This window comes from Cylas formicarius, unplaced genomic scaffold (assembly GCF_029955315.1).
Source record: "Cylas formicarius isolate icCylForm1 unplaced genomic scaffold, icCylForm1.1 PGA_scaffold_4__25_contigs__length_36172078, whole genome shotgun sequence".
NCBI classification, from domain to species: domain Eukaryota; kingdom Metazoa; phylum Arthropoda; class Insecta; order Coleoptera; family Brentidae; genus Cylas; species Cylas formicarius.
In genome coordinates, this window is record NW_026844334.1 from 4,302,511 (window position 1) to 4,322,167 (window position 19,657).

General features: G+C 35.1%; 1 protein-coding gene across 1 annotated transcript in view; it reads left to right on the forward strand.

Moving 5' to 3' along the window:
- Positions 1 to 19,657, forward strand: part of LOC132701617 (tyrosine-protein phosphatase non-receptor type 13-like) — a 166,352-nt gene that overhangs the window by 13,967 nt on the left and 132,728 nt on the right. The window contains exon 2 of the mRNA XM_060669705.1: positions 12,165 to 12,253. The gene's annotated coding sequence lies outside the window, so the exon portion shown is untranslated. The remainder of the gene's footprint in view (positions 1 to 12,164; positions 12,254 to 19,657) is intronic.

The window sequence follows — 19,657 nt, forward strand, 5'->3', positions numbered from 1 at the left end:
TGGCATAAGTATCATCTTCTAAATTTTGATTTTTGATATATTTACTCAAGAAACTGATTCTATTGTGAAAGATGTGAGACAAATCCATCAAATATTTTCTATTATTTAATTGCTTTCACTTAAAGCCACTACTTTTTACATATTTTCTAAGCGATCTGGTGGAAGAATTAAAATATTCATTTGTCTGTTTTATTTTTCAAGCAACGTCTGAAAAAGAAACGACAATGATTTTTTTCAAAAACTTGATATAGATTAAAGAAAAAAAACATAAATGACGTCATTCCAGGAAGATAATGCGCCAACTGTATTTTATATATTTATTATTTTTATATTTTTTAATTATTTAAGAGCCTTTATTCAGTTGAAACTCATCTGGTCTTGCTATTTTTCCTTATTATTTGAATTTTCTATTTTTCGAATGTTGTCTCAAGAATACTTCCTTATCCCAACCCTAAATGGGTCACGTGGTTCTGTCTGATTACGGTACTTGCGATCGCCCAGACTATTCGGTAACTCTTCAGTATGTTTGCAGTGACTGACTGAGTTTTTGTTTGTTTGAACATTCAAATGATATTTGTAGCGGTAAATTATTATGGAAATCGAGAGGGGAATCACCAACCAAAATTAGTACACCACACAGACTTCGCGGATTTCACAAAAATTTCACTGGTTTCAGATTTTACAGATTCTACAAAGATTTCACAGATTTCTAAATGATTTCCTAGATTTCACCGATTTTGAAAAATAGTTTTTAGGTGAAATGGAAAGTATTTGTATTCCTTCATAACTAAAAAACCATTAAGAGTAAAAATAACATTTAAAAAATACACTTAATTTTTTTTTAATGGGGGAAAGAGTATTATTATTATTATTATAAATTCCATATTTTTTATTATTTATTTCTTTTTTCTTTATGTTTATTTTTCATTGAAAATTTATATGTATGTTTTCGTTAGCAATTTCGATAATTATTCCTAATTTTGTGTCTATAAAAAATTTACAATTTAAGTCAAATAGAAAAATAAATACGGAAAATATTTTTTGTAATATATTTATAAATATGGGTTTTTCTTCTAACTTTTAATTAATCACAGAATTATTTCTGTAATTACTTATTTTCTTTTTCTTTTGTTTATGTTTTATTTTTCCTTACTACGTATTCTCTTGTTATACATTTTATTTTTCAAAAGGTGTGCAATATATAGATAAATTTTTTTTGTGTTAATGTTGAGTAGCTGACTCAGTCAGCTAGACTTCGCCTTTTGAGATTTTAGCGTCGTTTACTGTGTATTAAGCATTCTCAATAACGACTGTTATTATTATTAACCTTATCTTATGTCTTATATCATATATCTTCATAATATTTTTTATTTTTATGTTTGTTTATTCTTTATTATTACTAAGAATTTTGGAAATAATTTATGATTTCACCAATATTTCACGGATTTCACAGATAACAAACATTACACAGATTTCACGGATTTCATTCGTGTCCAAGAATCCTCTTGTTAGTACAGATCTTCCTTGCTGTTACACAAAAGTTATTACGAGTTAGTTATTCACTGTTAATATTATTCACAGTGCAGATTATCTTAGGTATTTTATTTTTGCCAAAACCTGCACAAAACAGTGACAAAACACCTTTCTTTTCGCTTCGTTCCCGTTTTTTTCTTGTCTTTGTGTCTCTCCTTTTGAGATATTATTGTTAATTTTTTCAGCTTAATTGGGTTCAACAGTACCAAAATCAGTTTTCGCAATATTGGGCTAGAATATTTTTGGATATATTTTGTTGTATTTTCTGTGAAGGTGGACAATTTCAGAATCTTCATCATATTTCCCAGATCATTTTTTTTAAATTTCTGTCAAGATTGTCTCTGAGGCAAGTAACATCATCGAGTCGGTCGAAATCAAGATTCTCGGACCAAACTAATGGTTATTTTCATATATTGCAAAATATTAGTAGACCAAAACTAAGAATTTGGTAGTTAACATTCATTTGGTCGTATCCAGAGACTTGGTTTCAAAGCTTTTTACTTCAGGTCTTGACATCCGCAATTATCCAGATAAAATGTGGCAACCGGAAAGTTAATTAAAACTCCGATTTGTAAACTTCTTAAGAGGAATTTAATCGCGAACGTAGTAAAACGCTTAAAAATTTTCTAATTAAATCGACGTTGGACAAAAGCGGGAAGGGGGGACGACGGGGCATTGATTTACCGCACTCGATCGCGATAGTTGTGGCAATTTGCCAGGGGATATTCTGGCAACCGGTCATAGTCGGCTGTATACGTCCGGAATCCGAATTAACATTAATTAATATTTAATTAGGTACATCTGGCACGGGTTCGATAATAGCGGGCGGATAAAAAACTGCACCGAGTGTTTTTTTACGGAGAGGAATTACATGGGAATTATAGGGGAAATACCAGAAATTATTAGGTAAATTGTGCAAAATACAGGGTGGTTGTTCGGTTTGTAAAACCGGCAACACTGTGTACCTCTCGGGTACCGTAAATAAGCAAAATTTCCGTTCAGAAGTCACCGTCTGGTGTGCAATCTCGGAGTTCGGCGTGTGGGGTCCTTACTTTTTCGAAGAAGATGGAATAACGGTAACAGTCAACGGAGGTCGATATTTTGATATGCTTAACAATTTCCTTCGTTCAAAAGTGAATGAGTTGAACAACGATCAAAGAGGTTCCAGCAAGATGGTGCTACATCACACACAACGCGTGGTTCACTAAATTAAATCTTCTTCAAGAAATGTTCCTAAACAAAGTGGTGTCTTTACGGGGTGATCTTGGCTGGCCTCCACGTTCGCCTGATTTATCGTCTTGCGACTTTTTTCTTTGGGGTTACCTCAAAGCGAGAGTTTTCACACATCGTCCGTGGACTTTGGAAGAATTAAAGGCAGACAAGAAATTCCCTCAATTCCTCAAGAAATGACCCATCGGGTAATGATGCGCTTCCGCGAGAACCTACAAGAGTGCATCGACAATAATGGCCGTGATTTAAAAGACATCATTTTTAAAAAATAACGTTCCTAAATGGCATAAAATGTACATTTCAAAAATAATTAAAAAAAAAATGTTTGCCTTATGTAGTTTGGTTTTTATTAACATCCCAAATAGTATCTATCATTTTTCTGCATCCTGTACAAGTTTATATGGAAAATTTATGTGGAAATACGGGAATGTCATGAAATGGGGGGAACCGCAGGGAAGAAAATACAGTGAAAATTGAGTTTTGGTTTCAATAATTGCTCTCTTTTACGAGTAGAGTGGCTGTGGACCTCAGTGTGGTTCTTATATGCATCGTTTTTTGTAAGTGTTATCAAGAGTATATTAAACTGGTATATATTAAGTTAATATTTAACTCTGTTAGGATTGTGTCAGAGGGAGTTTAAAAATTAACCTAAGCAACCTCTTTTGCTGTATAACGACCCTTTCACAGTCACTGTCAATATTATATGAAACAAATGAGTTTATTGAGATTGAGATCTATATGTTATACACCTTTTTGACAATACAATATGTAACAAAAGAACCCGAAGTAAAGAAAAATAAAATTTAAACAAAAGAAAAAGGAAGTATGTAATTATAGAAATAATTCTGTGATTAATTAAAAGGATAATTAAAAATTGCTTTTGAATGGGCTTATCCAAGGGTGGTTATTAACATAAAATGCAACAAGTTTATTACCTAAAGTTTCGTCAGTAATATAAAATAATTTTATACCTACCTGTGTTTAATATGCTCTGGTTTGGTATACTACTTAAGGTTATTAGTAATCATTCTTATTTCGTGTGTAATACAGCGTGTGTTGAATCCTGTGCGAATTAAGCAAAATATGTGCGAGTATAGTATATCTCAGGAGATGCTCCCGCCCAAATGTAGAAAACACTATTCTATTGAGACTAAGGAAGTTATAAACAATGTTTATTTGACTCTCATTGAACGTGGTGCCAGCAAGCAAGCATCTTTAGAAGAAACGGCCACATTGACCAAAATTCCAACATCAACTGTATGGAAAATTGAGAACAATCCCATTTTCAGCGAGGAAAAAAAGAAGCAATGCTGACATTTTCTCGAGTGTAGATGAAAGTGATCAATTCTTCTCTGGATTACCATGAAGACACCACCGCTGATTTATTTGAAAGTTGGTTTAAAAACAAACTAGTTCCAAACATTCCTCATAATAGCATAATTGTAATGGACAATGCAAGTTATCACAGTAGACAGTTGACTAAAACACGTTCCTCATGTGACACAAAAGCCACAATCCAAAACTACATGTATAACAAAGACATTTATTTTCACGAAGATTATACCAAAAAGCAATTAATTGAGGTTCTACAAAGGTTGAACCTACAAAAGGAATACGTCTGTGATGCTTATCTGAAAAATCTAAGGCATGCAGTTTTAAGGCTTCCACTGTATTTATAATCCCATTGAACATGTTTGGCATCAACTGAAATCTGCCATTCGTCGTAACAATGTTTTTCCTCGTGTTAACTACAATGTCCTCAAACCTATAGAAACCGAAGTTTTTAACATCCCTCCACAAAGTTGGGCAAATTCTGTTAAACATATAGAAAAAGCAGAACTATCGTATATCCATATTGCAAATAATATAGAACAAATAATAATTGGAACAGGCGATGATAGCGATAGTGATACTGATGTAATATGTGAATAATTTTAAGTAATTTAAGTAGGTAATAAAAATAATTTGTAATTTTATTTTAGATTTAAACATAAATACATACATAGATAAATAAATATTGTTTAGTATCTTTCCTAAGAAAACCCCAAATAATTAAATTCTAAGCAAGGTACGGACATGTTCGGCCATATTTCATTCTTACAGCTTTTCTTTAATTCGTATCAGTTAGTCACTTTCTTATATCTATGAACAGACTTTACCCAAATCAAATATATACAGTAAAAACAATAGCGGCCCCAAGATTAATCGTTGAGGCACCTCATTTAACAAAACTGTTGCAAACACAGGTGGTAAGCTAATCGGCCTTAGATCATGAAGCCATCCAGGAGACCTTACTTTAGGAATGGGACACACAACAGCTGTCTTCCAGCAGGCTGGAAAGTGACCATTCACGAGGCATGAGTGTACTATGTGGGTTATATAGTTAAGTAGTACTTGCAGTATATAGCAGCTTTTTCTCTTACCAAATCTCGAAGCCGTCGACGTCGTGATGGATGAATAAAATAAAAATACGATTCGAGTCGGAGGTTATCAATATCTTATCGCGATTGCTGTTAATTGGTTCGGACGCTTCCATTTATTTTCCGGAGTAATGGCCGACGATTTTACGGCGCCTATCTGACCGTAAGAGGCTTTCCCAGTTGGCGCTTATCGATTTCACACCCGGCTCCGAGCTTAATAGGCTTTTGCACTGGGCCCGTTATGGGTTTATTTCTGATTATTTAGGGATCTACGCGAGAGCCGTATTCGTCGGAGCGTGTTCCAGAATTGTGGGACTGCGTCTTTGAGGTTAGTAATACTTGGACGGCCGCTCCCGAGAATTATCCGCGTTCGAACGACTTTCGGCGGCGGCTTAAAGAAGAACGTGATGCGTTTCCCACAACAGAACCATTTTTTTTCTCGTATTTCCCATATATTTCGTCACTAAATAGCAAACCTAATCACCATGTCATATCTCTTTTGGCATTGGATGTGTCATTCGTTCTCCCTATGGTCATTGGGTTTTTATGCCAAATTCTTCGCTATACTCTGTTTATTGTATTTGTTGGTTGTCCTTCATCTGTCTCTTTCCTACTCCTCCTTGACTCAGGGTTCTAGTTATGGCTAATCACCGGACGGGTACTGGGTTGGATCCTCACTATGGTGCAAAAAAAAAGACTACTCATAGTCCGAGCGACAGAAACTTTTTTCAAAGTCGCTTTACGTCACCATTCGACAGGTTAGCAACTGACTAGACACCAGGTGAATGGCATCAAACTGTGCCATGTTCGACCTTATATTTTTTTAAAGACTGGCGAGAGTATAAGTATAAATTTTCACATCGAGTAACTGCTTTATACGAAATTTCCACCAAAAAAAAAAAAATAATAACAGACGAAATAAGTGTAATTTTGTGATGATTTAACGTCTTCCAGGGGTTGAAATTCCTCATTAACAGAATGTAATAAGCGTTACGCGACAGTTGTCACTTCTAATTCATTACATCTATGCTTTTAATTTCGGCCGTCTGTCGGTTCCAGCGACTTTGCGCGAAGCAAAACCCGGCTTACCCGCGGGAGAATTCGCAATATCTCAGGATTCGGGGCGAATTTTTTGGGACTCGGGACGCCCGACGTATTGAAGTTATGGATCCGGATTATTTGCGTTTGGCAGGTTGTATAACTCCGTAAATATATGGCGGCGGTTTTGTCGGAAATATTGCCGAATCCCGCCGATATATTGGAGGATTTCGGAGTTTTTAAACGTAACGTTACACGTCACTGCTGGCTTTGTCGCATAAGGCAACTCTTCACTTTTTTCCCATAAGCTGTAATTATGTGGCAAGTTATTTAGTTACTACAAATTTGTACGATTTACGGTGTTTTATTGAAGATTTTCGGTCATTTATTGAGAATTTACAATGCTTTACTGAGGATGATTATGATTATGATGATTTATTTATAATTTATGCTGATTTATCAATGATTTTAAGAAGATTTTAGTCTACCGATTCAAATCAACCCCTCTCGCATCGTGTGTCAATGACGCCAGTGACTGATTTATGTAGCACAAAGCAACTCTTCACTCCTTCTCACAGGCTCTAATGATTTTACTTACCTGATTGAAAAATTGAAAAATGTTGTGTCGCGTAACCGAATTGGTGCTATTTACGGCGTTTTATTGAGGATTTACTGCTATTTATTTAGGATTTATGATGATTTATTTATGATTTTTGTTGATTTATCATTGATGTATAAATATTTCGGTCAGATGATTCAATGTCATTCCCTTCCTGCCGTGCCCTAAGTTGACTTAAAGTTTAGATAATTATAAGCTTTAAAATATCGCAACTCTCTGTATCCCTTGCCCTGCCTAAAAGATTAACCGGGTTGCAATAATGATAAAAGCAATGCCCCCCCGAACGCAAACAATTCCGGCTAATGTGTTTGTTTTCCGGTAGCCGCTTAAAAATTGAAACCCCAATATCCATAATATTATACCTGATATCCCGACGACGCCGATAAGAGTAAACCAAATAAGCAACGTATATTCCATAAAATGGGCGACATTTCCTTCAGGCATCTTGGTTTCCTATTGGTTTCCTGTTGCGAATCATTCGAGATATTGTATCTATGACCCCATATTATTATTCTTGGTTCAACAGCCTAAGTTGTTGTAATTGTATAGTAAACTCAAAGTTTAGCCTCACTGCATCATCGAAGATTCACAGTTAGTATTATTTTTCTACTACAATCTACTCCAACAGCTATTTTATGTGAAAATTTATTTGAATATAAAAATCGCCAATTTGCGTAGTTAGTGCAAATTACAATAAAATTAGAGTACACTGTGATATTATTCATTGTATCAGTAAGTCAGATTCAATAAATTTGTATGTAAGCAATGAGAAGTTTGTATATTGATAGTAAAACCGATTTAAATTTAATACGCCTCCAGAATGAAAGCAGTTTCTGTGAAAATTCACCTGGATAACTTAAATCAAAGGACGACGAGTAAACGATGCGACAGGTAATAAAGCCGATATCGATGTTTGTCAGTGCCGATCAAGGTTTTCTTGTGCTTTAGGTCGGGTGCGTTATGTTATCTCACACTGATGACAAAGTTTTTAAATAAATAGCCGAAACATTTCAACATCGTAGGAAGTAGAAGAGAATATATTACAGTGATTTGCTAAGTATTTAGAGTGATTTACTGAGGATTTATGGTCATTTATTTATGATTTATGGTGATTTACCAATTATTTGGAAAAGGCCCAAGTCAGTTGAGGTCGTTTCAATCCATTCTATCGTTATCCGTCGTAATCCTCTTCACTCCTTTTTACAGCTGTGACTATCCAAAAAATTAATCATCGCTGGAACTACAAATTGTAAAAATTCTTCCATCAAGTACCACGAAAGAGGACGGAGAGTGGCTCTTTCTATCTTAACAGTGATTTAATGAGGATTTACAGCCTTGGCTTAGGATTCATGATGATTTATTTTGGATTTATTGTGATTTATCAATGAATTAGAAAAGGTTTAAGTTAGCTGATTCAATTCAACGTTGATTTAAACTTGAATCAAGTCTCTCTATCCCTCTTTACTTCTTTTCTAGAACTAACCAAGGGAACCAGAAATTGTATACATTCTGCTATCAAGTGCCACGGAAGAGGACGGAGAGTGGCTCTTTTTATCTTGCTTACGCAGTACGCGATCAAGTCTGTCTGGAAAATGCGTTTTAAACATTTATCGACCGTACGTAATACGATTTGAAGTCCCGTAGAAACCCGTCGGTCGCTCTGCGTGGCAAAAAGTTAAGGGGCGAACTTCGAACCCGGAAAGAAATATGACGTGCTCCTCGTTATTTCCGGCTTACGATCGTGCCCTTCGATGTCGAACTAAAAAGCGTGCTTAAAAAGAAAAATTTAAACGTTTTACGAACGCCGCTACGAGTACCGATTATTTATTTTCATTTTCTTTAGTTATCATTACTTATTATATGAGATGACTCTAGTTGGCTCTATGACATGGTGTTTGGGGTTTATAGAACCACAATTTCATACGATTTAACCTTTCTATATTCTTTTACCAACTACACTCCCCTTTTACTGAGGCCCGAGGAGCCCCCAAAACACGCCACTGGAATTTTGATTTTGGTTTGGCAATTAAATAAAAATGTAATGTGATGACTACTACTGTTAGGAGGACTCCTTAAACTAAAACTTAAAGCTTGTTTAGAATATCAGGGGTGGACTTAGTTGTATAGTGCATTCGCAAATAAATAGTTTTCTCCCATTGATTAAAATAAATAGCGATGCATTTTATAAAACACCGTCTCGGATGACTGATTCCCATAAAGACCTTAGCCGCGGTTAAGATTCTTAGGTTGCTTATAGATTTCTATAGACTCGGATTTTTCGTTGGCAGAAGAATTGATTACAAGCAAGAATTTTAGTTTTATCGAATAAAATTTGATGTGCAGTTTTGTGATTGCGTTCGACAACTGCTGATCGGCTTATTTGTCTTAGTCTTAGTCTTAAGGCTCTTTCATGTTCTTTGAGCCTAGTTGATATTTTTCGTCTGACTCTCCAGTGTATACTTTGCCGCACATGCATGGAATGCTGTAAACTCCTGGCATCTCAAATGGAATTTTGTCTTTGGCGGATCGAAGATGAGAGATTTTTGGACAAGTGGTAAATCTGGTTTTGACGTTATAGTACTTTAGAACTTTTGATATGTGGTCACTGATATTTTGAATGTAAGGAAGGACAACAGTGACTTCATTGCTACTGGAAGGTTGTGCTGAAGTGTATTTTGTGATGGAACGCTTAATATCTTTAATGTGGAAATTATTAAGTTGTTTTAATTTTGGGTTCAGTGTTACGGCTCTGTAAGCGATTGAGTGTTCGAAGTGTTTTCGAAGCGCGAGCATTGAAGATGCCAAGTGAGATTTTGGCGAAACGTCTGCAGGATTCCAGTCGGAGTTCAAAAAGCGAACGGATGATATCCCGGAATATAGTGTCATCACATTTTTCCATCCGTGAATCAATACCTGAAAATATATATATATATATATATATATATATATATATATATATATATATATATATATATATATATATATATATATTCTCACGTATTGATTCACGGATGGAAAAATGTGATGACACTATATTCCGGGATATCATCCGTTCGCTCGCTGAACTCCGACCGGAATCCTGCATCCGACTGGAATCCTGCAAATCCTGCATCCGACTGGAATCCTGCAGACGTTTCGCCAAAATCTCACTTGGCATCTTCAATGCTCGCGCTCCTAAAACACTTCGAAGTGTTCGAAGTGTTTTAGGAGCGCGAGCATTGAAGATGCCAAGTAAGATTTTGGCGAAACGTCTGCAGGATTCCAGTCGGATGCAGGATTTGCAGGATTCCAGTCGGATGCAGGATTCCGGTCGGAGTTCAGCGAGCGAACGGATGATATCCCGGAATATAGTGTCATCATATATATATATATATATATATATATATATATATATATATATATATATATATATATATATATATATATATATATATATATATATATATATATATATATATATATATATATATATATATATATATATATATATATATATATATATATATATATATATATATATATATAGGGCATTAGATAGTAATATATATTTTATATATAATTTTTTTCTTTTGGAGCAATAAAGTCCTTTGTTATTATTAGAGAGTAAGAGTTAATTGAACTCCGAAGTATTTGACACGAGCCTACATCAGGTTCGTAAGGGGTTGGGTTTCGCCTTTGTCGATCCAAATGTCAGCAAAATCCCGCGCACTACATACGTTTCAATTAAGTGCAACACTTGCGTGGTCATAATAATACATCTGACGTTTCAATGGCGTCTGCGCGATCCCATTAAAACTTTCTAGCGACTCCCGGAATTCTATAAGTTGCGAAATAACTCGGCAACGAGGAGAGAGATTTCTGGGTTTCCTTTGTACGGGCTAAAGCTGCAAATTATGTCGCCCGCCTTTTATAATGGCGAACAGGCCTTTTGAAATATTTAATATCGCGATGCCGCATTTAATTTTCGTGCCGTATGGCGCAAAACAACGTCTTCATAGTACAGGGTGAGTCAACAATAAAGTTCATTATCTCATTGGTTTCAAAAGTTATGAATAAATGCTAAATACAAAAGTTGTGAAGATTGTTAGGATGCAAAGTTTGAAATTATTTTAAAGTATACGGGGTGGGTCAAAAACAGCGTTACGAATAAAACATTCATAACTAATAACCAATAATAAATACATATATTGCTATGCCAAACATACATATTATTACACTACAAATTATTAGATGTAATAATTTTAAGGCAAACAAAAGGCCTAATGAAACGTAGACATCCAGCAAAATCAGACACTGTTCAATTTAATATAAACCAAATTGCCTTAAGCAAAACAAAAAAATATCAAATAAACAACATTAAATATGTTAGAGTTTTGGTTAGTTCATAATACATTAATAATTAAATATAGGAGAAGTCGTAGGACAAGGGAGAAAGAAGGGGGTGAGGGTAAACCGCAGATCAGTTTTCCGATACAGAAATTATTGAGTTCCAAGAAGTTATTTTTTGTACCGGTTTTTAAAAGTTGTTGTTAAATCTAGTAGCACTAAATTATTTTTTGTATGTGCAATGCTATAGGAAAATGACCATTGTTGTGGTATTCTCAATAAAAAGAAATTTCTTAGATAGAAGTGATTTTGTTAAAATGATATTCAGGAAATTTGTACTTAATTAATTTAAAATAGAATGTAGCGCGGTGTAACCTAAATCTATCGCACAACTCGAAATAACCAAGTATGGAGAAATATGATCTTGTCGGCGTACTCTATCAACAAGCCGCAAACATGTATTTTTTTGTTTTATTGAGCTATGAGAGAACGATAGATTCACAAAGTAGTTTGTTACAATTGGAAGAAAATATCTATGACTGTAATGTGATGTAAACTTTTCGATGTATTCGAGTATAGTATAGTATAATTTTTATCAACATTTTGTTTTTGACTTATGTACGTGGGAATCATTTCCAAAAACCAACACCGACGACTTAGTTGGATTTAGCTGCATGATCGGATGCAATTTTATAAAAGTTCTTTAAATCGGTGGTAATTTTAGTCTCAGAAATTTGAGTATCGTCAGCATATAGGTGATGATTATAATTGCGATTCCGGGAAAACTGTTTTCGGGAAAATTAGATCTTCACTTTCCGTTTGTTGATATTCCCGTGTTTGAAGGTTAGTTGCACTTTGTACAACTGTTTCCAACCTCCCGTCGACTATTTCATCAGCTTTATTTAATAGGGAATTCAGTAATTTAGTTTCCTTTTTTTTTCTCACTAAATATTTTTTTAATACTTTGCTATTTATTTTAACTTTGCCAATATTTACAGGAGGAACAGGAGAAGGGCCTTTGTTGAAGCCGTAGATAAAGCAGCAGATAGTTATTAGCAATTTTGGTAGCAGTAACGGCCAAACTTAAGTAAGTAAATAATATTAAATACTACTACAATACTACAAATTAACTTATCTTATTTTTAATTATTATTGTAGGCCAATAAATGTTCACAAATATGCCATTCTACTTGGGTAAATATGCTTTATCATTCACTTAATGTGTTTTGCATAACTTTCGAAACCAACAATATAAACAGTATTGGGCCCGAAAACGGTTTCTTGCCTTGATACAGGGTGTCAAAAATTAATATAGCTTTTTCTTTCATGCATGTTTAGACGGTTTATTTTGATAAACGGCAATTTTTGGAAAAAAACGTGAGAGCTATGGAAGTTCCTAAATTGAATTGTGAATCTTATGCTTCGACATTTAAAATCCGTTTCACTTTTCACCAAAAAGTTGTGACTAAGTGGCGTAAGACCTTCAAAACTGTGCCATCTTGTAGTCGAAAACCGTAGCACTAATCGAAATATGGTGTTTTTAATATGTAATAGTTATAAGAATTCTGTAAATTATTTAAAAAAATTTGGGCGGTCTGGGAAACCCATGCTTTCATGAACTTTACTATATTCTACCTGGGGCATGTGCAACCGACAAAAATTACGCTGCTTGTATAAGTATTATTTTAATATTTGTTTATAGGAATTGTTTTCTCCTCTATGACTTACTCCTCATTTTCTGAATAGTTTTGCACTTGCAAATTGATTAAATACCAATAATATTAATATTTCACAGATTTTATGTACATTTTTATTTCACAAAGATTTCACAGATTTCTAAATGATGTTACAGATTTCACCGATATTGAAACATAATTTTTTGGTTATGTGGAAAATGCCTATATGCCGTCGCAATTAAAAATAAACACAAAAAAATTAATAAAAAGTACCCCTATTCACCCTTTTTTTTAAATTCTAAAAAAATTTAAAACCAGCACAACTCATTTAGTATTTTCGAATTGTTGTCTCAAAATTTAATTTCTATTTTTTTTGATAATTTTCATAATTCACATTTGATATGTCTTGGATAGAAATTTTGATAGTTGTCAATATAGGTAGTTGCCATTACGCCAAAACAAAGCCAAATATAAAAAGAATAGCGGCAATATCTTTTATTCAAATGGTAGCCACCTATTTTTTCTGTTTGTCGGTGAAGAGACCGGAGGATATTCCAGTACAATTTTCCATCCATGAAAGTTGATTGAATACTCCAAAAAATCCAAATGAAACAATCCCATCAATACAGTTCGATTAATTTTTCAATACTTAAGGTCGGTTTTGGTAAGTTTCACTCAAAACTGTTAAAAAAATGCGTTAAATTTTCCAAAGATTTCACAGATTCCGCTGATTTCACAGAGGCGGTACAATTGTGCAAATTTTCCAAAAATTTCACAGATTTCGCTGATTTCATAGAGGCGGTACAATTGTGCAAATTTTCCAAAGATTTCACAGATTTCGCTGATTTCACAAAGGCGATACTCCAGATTTCATCTCGTCAGTGTAATGGCGTCTTTAATGTAATAAAAAACCGAATCTTCTTTTTTTGGTATTTCAGCCCAAAATTAACATATTGCGGTACGGTTTCCTTTTGAGATGTAATTTTGTAGTTATGGTATCAAAAAGCACGCTCTATCGGCATTATTATCGGATATGTGAAAAACGTCTTACTCAAAACAACCTTCGAATAATGCTTAGAAATCTGAAATCGAAATCTGAAAATATTTTCGAAAATTGCTTTTCTCTGTAGGCGCTTAAGATAAATATTTTTCCCGTTCAATCTCAGTTAATTCGTACGGTACGTTAAATTTTCAATATTAGCCGCTCCAAAACTGAGCGTCGCATCCTCAATCAATCGAAAGGTATACTTATAAACCCCGAACGATTTTTCTGCGCCCGGCAGGAAATTAAAACAAGACTCGCGGAACGCTTACGAGGCGCCATTTTAAAATCTTTGTTATTCCAACGGCGTTAATTCGTTATTCTTTAACGGAGTTTAACGCTTGCGAGCCTGTCGGTCGTCGGAAGTCGACCAGAGCCGGGAAAGGGCGAAAGAATAAAAGAGAATAACAAAATACCAACCCCGAATGGAGGCTAGAAGTCAATATAATAACATTCTAATGGTATGGTATGGTAAACGGCATTTGAGTCACGAGTACAACAATATGAATATATTCACTTATATATATGATCGTCAGAATTGACGAATATCAAAATTCAAGCCGCAAGGCATAAACTTCAAAACATCCCATTGCTCCCGTTGGACAAGAATCTCACGTGGTAAAGTGTATAAGTGTATAATGATGTATTTTACGGATGGGAGAAGAAAAAATTAGTAACTGCGTATCGTACAAACCGAGAATCACAGATCGTAACCTCAAACTAAAAGGAACAGACCATAGAACTATAAACGAATAATCTAAAAAGGAAACAAAAGTTCTTGTATCAACGTAAGATAACCACTAGTGTACTTAAACTGTAGCTTAAAAAGTACAAAATTTTAACAGAAACATTTTAAATTTTCTGTTATAAAAGACTATTTTGTCTTATGTTTAAAATATTGAAATCGCAGCAAAAATACCAATTATCTAGGCACTGACTATGGCATTTAAACATTCTTCTAGTACTCGGAGAGCTGAGTAGTTTGGTAATATCAAAAACGTCTCTATTTCTTCACAGTCTAGAATCCTGTAGTGATCTCCAATAGTCATTTGGTCTCAAGAGTTAAAACTTCAAATTTCAAATAAGATTACTATAATTATGATTTTCAATGTTGTATCTATTAATATGCCAGATATAAGTCATATTGACCCCTTTGAAGTCGTTAAGTCATACGTATATCTGGGATCACAGGCACATCGGAAGATGAAGTGAAACTTAGGTGCAACATAGCAAAGGTAGCGGTTGGAAGACTGAGCAAGTTTGGAAGGACCGCCAGATTTCAAGAGACCACTCCTTATATTGACGTATGATTACGAATCGTGGACTCTTATTCAGGCGGAACGTAAGAAGATGGATGCTAGCGAGATGTATTGTTTAGACGTATGCTCCGTATCCCATTGACTGAACGCCGTACAAATGTCTTAATATTACCTGCAGGCTTTCCAGTAAGATCATAAGACTCATAATTCAAGCCAAGGTGGAGGCACTTAGGCCACTTGGCCAACTCGATGGATAGACCAGATCACGACTAGCTGTAGCAATCCAATGTACGTTGGCGTCGAGATGACAAAAGACAGAAGCGCTTGGAGAAAAATCATCCATGATGTTACGCTGACCACTACATTCTCTAATGGGGGTGAGGACTGAATTTCGTATCCGAGATAATTTAAAAATCTGCACTCGTTACAAGCTTGGATTTTATAACATGGGTTTCAAAAAGTTGAAGCAAAACAGAGAAAAAAGAAAAGTCTGACTGTAAAACTCGCGTAGGTAAAAGATGAAGAGTTTTGTAACTAACAAAAAAAAAATTTATAAGTTATCTTGAGGAAATTATAAAAATTTTCTACAGAATTTTAAGGTCTAATGCCACACTACTGTCGAGTCACAAACATGTAGTTGACGACTGTGATGTACCATGTTGTCCATTACTATGCTGTTTTGAAGAATATCAGGTGGAAGACCAAAAGTTTGACTTGTTTCTAAAACTAGGCCACAAACTATTAGGTAACCAACGGATTTCTGTTCGGGCATGCAACATTGTTAGTCTTTTCTCTTTATCAGAGACAGCTGTTCTTTTACACCATCCAGAAGAATCCCAGGAATCTCGGATTGTCATGATTGTGAAACCAGATCCCAAGGTAAATGATTGACGATTCCATAAAGATCTTGTTTGTTTTGTGATAGCTACTTGCAACCTATTGTGGACTAGACGTTCCACAACTTATTTGGGTTTCGGCATCTAGATACCACTACATGTGGTAAACTTTGCTCCTTTACGCATACCTCTTATTCTAATGTGTATTGAAACTATTTTTTCCACAGCAGTCAAGTGTACTGCCGTCAGTCTTTTTAGAAGCTTTCTCATTTGTAGGTACGGCACATTTTCCTTCTTTGAATTATGCGGGAGTCTCAGGGGTTCGTGTGTTAAACTAAACAACCAGACGTAATTGTTTAACTCGCAATTTTGTTAATCTACTTTCTACGTCGATATCCTCGAGCTTTTTCGAACCCCCGACAGTGTTAACGAGCTTTGACGATAAGCGTGCTGTCATTGCATTTCGCTTGTGATTAGAGTTAATTTTGGCAGAGTTTTATGGCGTGTGTTCGTTTATCGTATAATTCTCAACATAACAACGCTCCAATTAGAAGTCACCACGTAATAGTCGAAGGTTAAATATTTTTAGAGCTTCCAAAATTAACTCTTCTTCTTCTTTCTAACATGGATACCATATTGGCATTCTCGCCACCGTTTTGGCGGTCTTCCGTGAGATCTTTCCCTACTGGGTTGTTCATTTTTTTGCGTTCTTGACGAGTCTGCCATCTTCCATTCTTTTTATGTGTTTGTTCCAAAATCTTCGTCTTTGCCTCACCCACCTCTCTATGTCTTGTATTCCGCACTGCTGTCTGATGTCCTCATTCCGTATTCTGTCCCACAAAGTTTTACCCCGTATCGTTCTTAGTATTTTTATTTCAACTGTTCTCATCATTTGTAGAGTTCTGTTTGTATCTACTGTTATTACTTTCGAAAATCGAATTTTTCGAAAGTATCTGCGCTAGTATAAAAATTTTATATCTCGGTAACGGTAAGTAATATGGGATCGCCGTTGGCCCTCGAAAAAAAGATTTTTTTTTTGTCTGTCCGTTTTCCGTTCTCGTCTTTTGGTTTTTCCTGAATAACTTTCGAAGCTTTGGAGCTACAAAACTGATATTTGCCTACTGTTTAACCCTCCACGAGGCATATAAGCTTATAAGAAATGGCCCTGATCCGATATCCATCTTTTTTTCGCTGTTTTCGACTGTTTTTTGGACCTTGCTCCGAAACACGATAAGTATCCGAAATTTTAAGCAATCGACTTCATATTTGGCAAATATATGCAGCTTTGCCCCGTGACGGAACGTATTGAAAATGGGGGGTTGGGGAGTCGGGAAGTATTGAAGGGTCTATAATAAGGACCATTTTTCAAAAACCGTTTACAAGACCGAAAATATTCTTGAACCAGAAGACGCAGGGGAAACGGCTCCATAAACTTGTATTCTTGACAATTTTTCAAAAATATACAGGGTGCACCGCAAATTCAAAAAAACTGAAAAATGGCAATAATTTCAAATCTGTATTTTCAATGTCAGTTTCTTTTACATGACGATATAGCCCATATAGACAGTTTAAACTTTTGTATTTACGGTTTTTAAGTATTGTACAGGGTGTTCGCGATATTCCGTGCAATATTAAAAAACATTTCAGACTTGGGAGAGAAGTAGAAGTCTGGACGCGCATTTAGACTCTTTAAATTGGGAGCAAGTATTTTTTTTTAATTTTTGATTTTTTTTGTGGTTATTTTGGCATCTAGAAGAACATCTTTTCCTCCAAAGCCATTCCATGCAATCGGAAAAATGTTACATCCTTAATACGTGGGAGAGCCGGCGCTATAACTTTTGTTTCACCCAATTTTTCGATTATATACAAGGTGTTTTCGTTATGGACAAAAATCTAAAAGACCCCGAAAATTGTTCTTTTAGAGAGTAAATTATTAACCGTAAATCAAAATTCATACAAAAAATATCCGTTCAAACAGTGTTATAGGCCGTATCAAGGGCTACAATTTTTGTATTTACGGTTCTCGTCTATCCTATACGCCGTTCGAGATATTTGAAAAAAGCCAAATGAAAATCACCATTTCTCGCCCTCAATCTAGACCCGATGACGTCATTTCATCCAGAAAACAAGTAGTTTTTTGAAAACCATTTACTCCATTCGATATTTTTAAAGTAATTTACCTGTTCTGTTATTTTTGAATCGATTTCCAGCTTACATCTTACAGGTTCTTTGGATGAGCATGTTTAATTTTTTTGCTTTAGTGTTAAAAGAGTGCAGTAGTCTTTGGAGAAGATCTAAATATGTATTTTTTTGGATTCTCTTCAAGGGATAACCCAGATGATTTTGATGATCAATAGTAATCTACTAAAGCCTGATGAAGAAGATACCCAGTGCTGCTTTTTGCTTAGCTGAAGTTCCGTCCAAGTTGTCGCCTGTGATCACCGTCCTGACATGTCTTGGTTGCACCTACTAGAGTTCTGATTGACCATCAGCTGGAAACGTGACGAAGAAGGCACCACAAATCTTAATTTTTTCACTTGGTTTGGCTTGACTTGGATCTCCTCTAAGTCACAACTTGCGAGAAGTGTTTTTACTTATCTTGGTTGCGCTAGTTTTAATAGATGGTCTTAGAGTCTATCGGATATAGATACCCTTTCGTTCAGTTTTGTGCGTTCACGAATTGTCACTTTATGATAACAGTTGTGAGTTATTTCGATAATGAGGACCTAATCAGCTGAATCCTTACTCAAATTGCTAAGAACCCAATTATGGACCTCGCAGAAACAATTAGAAGAGGAAGAAGATAAGACTATATTTCTTTCTCTGCTTAATAAGCCATTGAAAATACAAATCGTTCTATATGAATATTTAACGAAAAATGGAAGGAAAAAGGCGTTCCCGGAGGAATCGGCGTTTTCGCCTAAAACTTAACAACGATCAAACGCCCGCTCATTCCCCAACGAAAGATTGCATCTTCCCCGAGGACCGCAAAACTTGGATGGCCGTTCGCGAAAAAATTCTAAAAGCCTCAGAGGCGGGATAAAAGTTGACGGCGCCATTGAAAATCGTCCTAGGGAGAATAACACGGAGGAGAAGAAAGTTTTAACGCTTTATTTACATTAGATTAGACGCAGGGACACTTAGTCTATCCTTGGAGACAAGTAGGATCGATTTTATATTAGATATATGTTAAATGATGTTATGTTAAACTATATCAAATAATTTAGAGCTATTGCTTTTTCTTATTATCCTTAAGGCCTTGCGTTATATTACCGACCTGAATCGTGTATATATAGGAGTATCAGTAGTAGAGAAGTGGAGGTTCTGAGCTCAACCACACGTATGTCCTTGTTTCAAGGTCATTTCTGAAAAGTCAAACTAATTATAAAAATTGATGCCCTTAAGGCATTTTTCCTTCATAATATTAATTGAAAATGTCTCTCATAACATAACTCTCCATGTCTCGCAAATAAAAACCATACCGGTAAAAATGTTAATTAGGCGGAGTTATAAAACCGGCAAAGCTTTCAAATATCAAACGATGGCCGACAGCTGTTTTCGAAGCGCTCATTTTGTCTATCTCAAAGATAAACTCTAAAATAAATCTCTATCCGAAATGCCTCTATGCGAAACCGCGGCACGTACTTGAACTTCAGCTTGGAGTTTCTATTTGGAGAT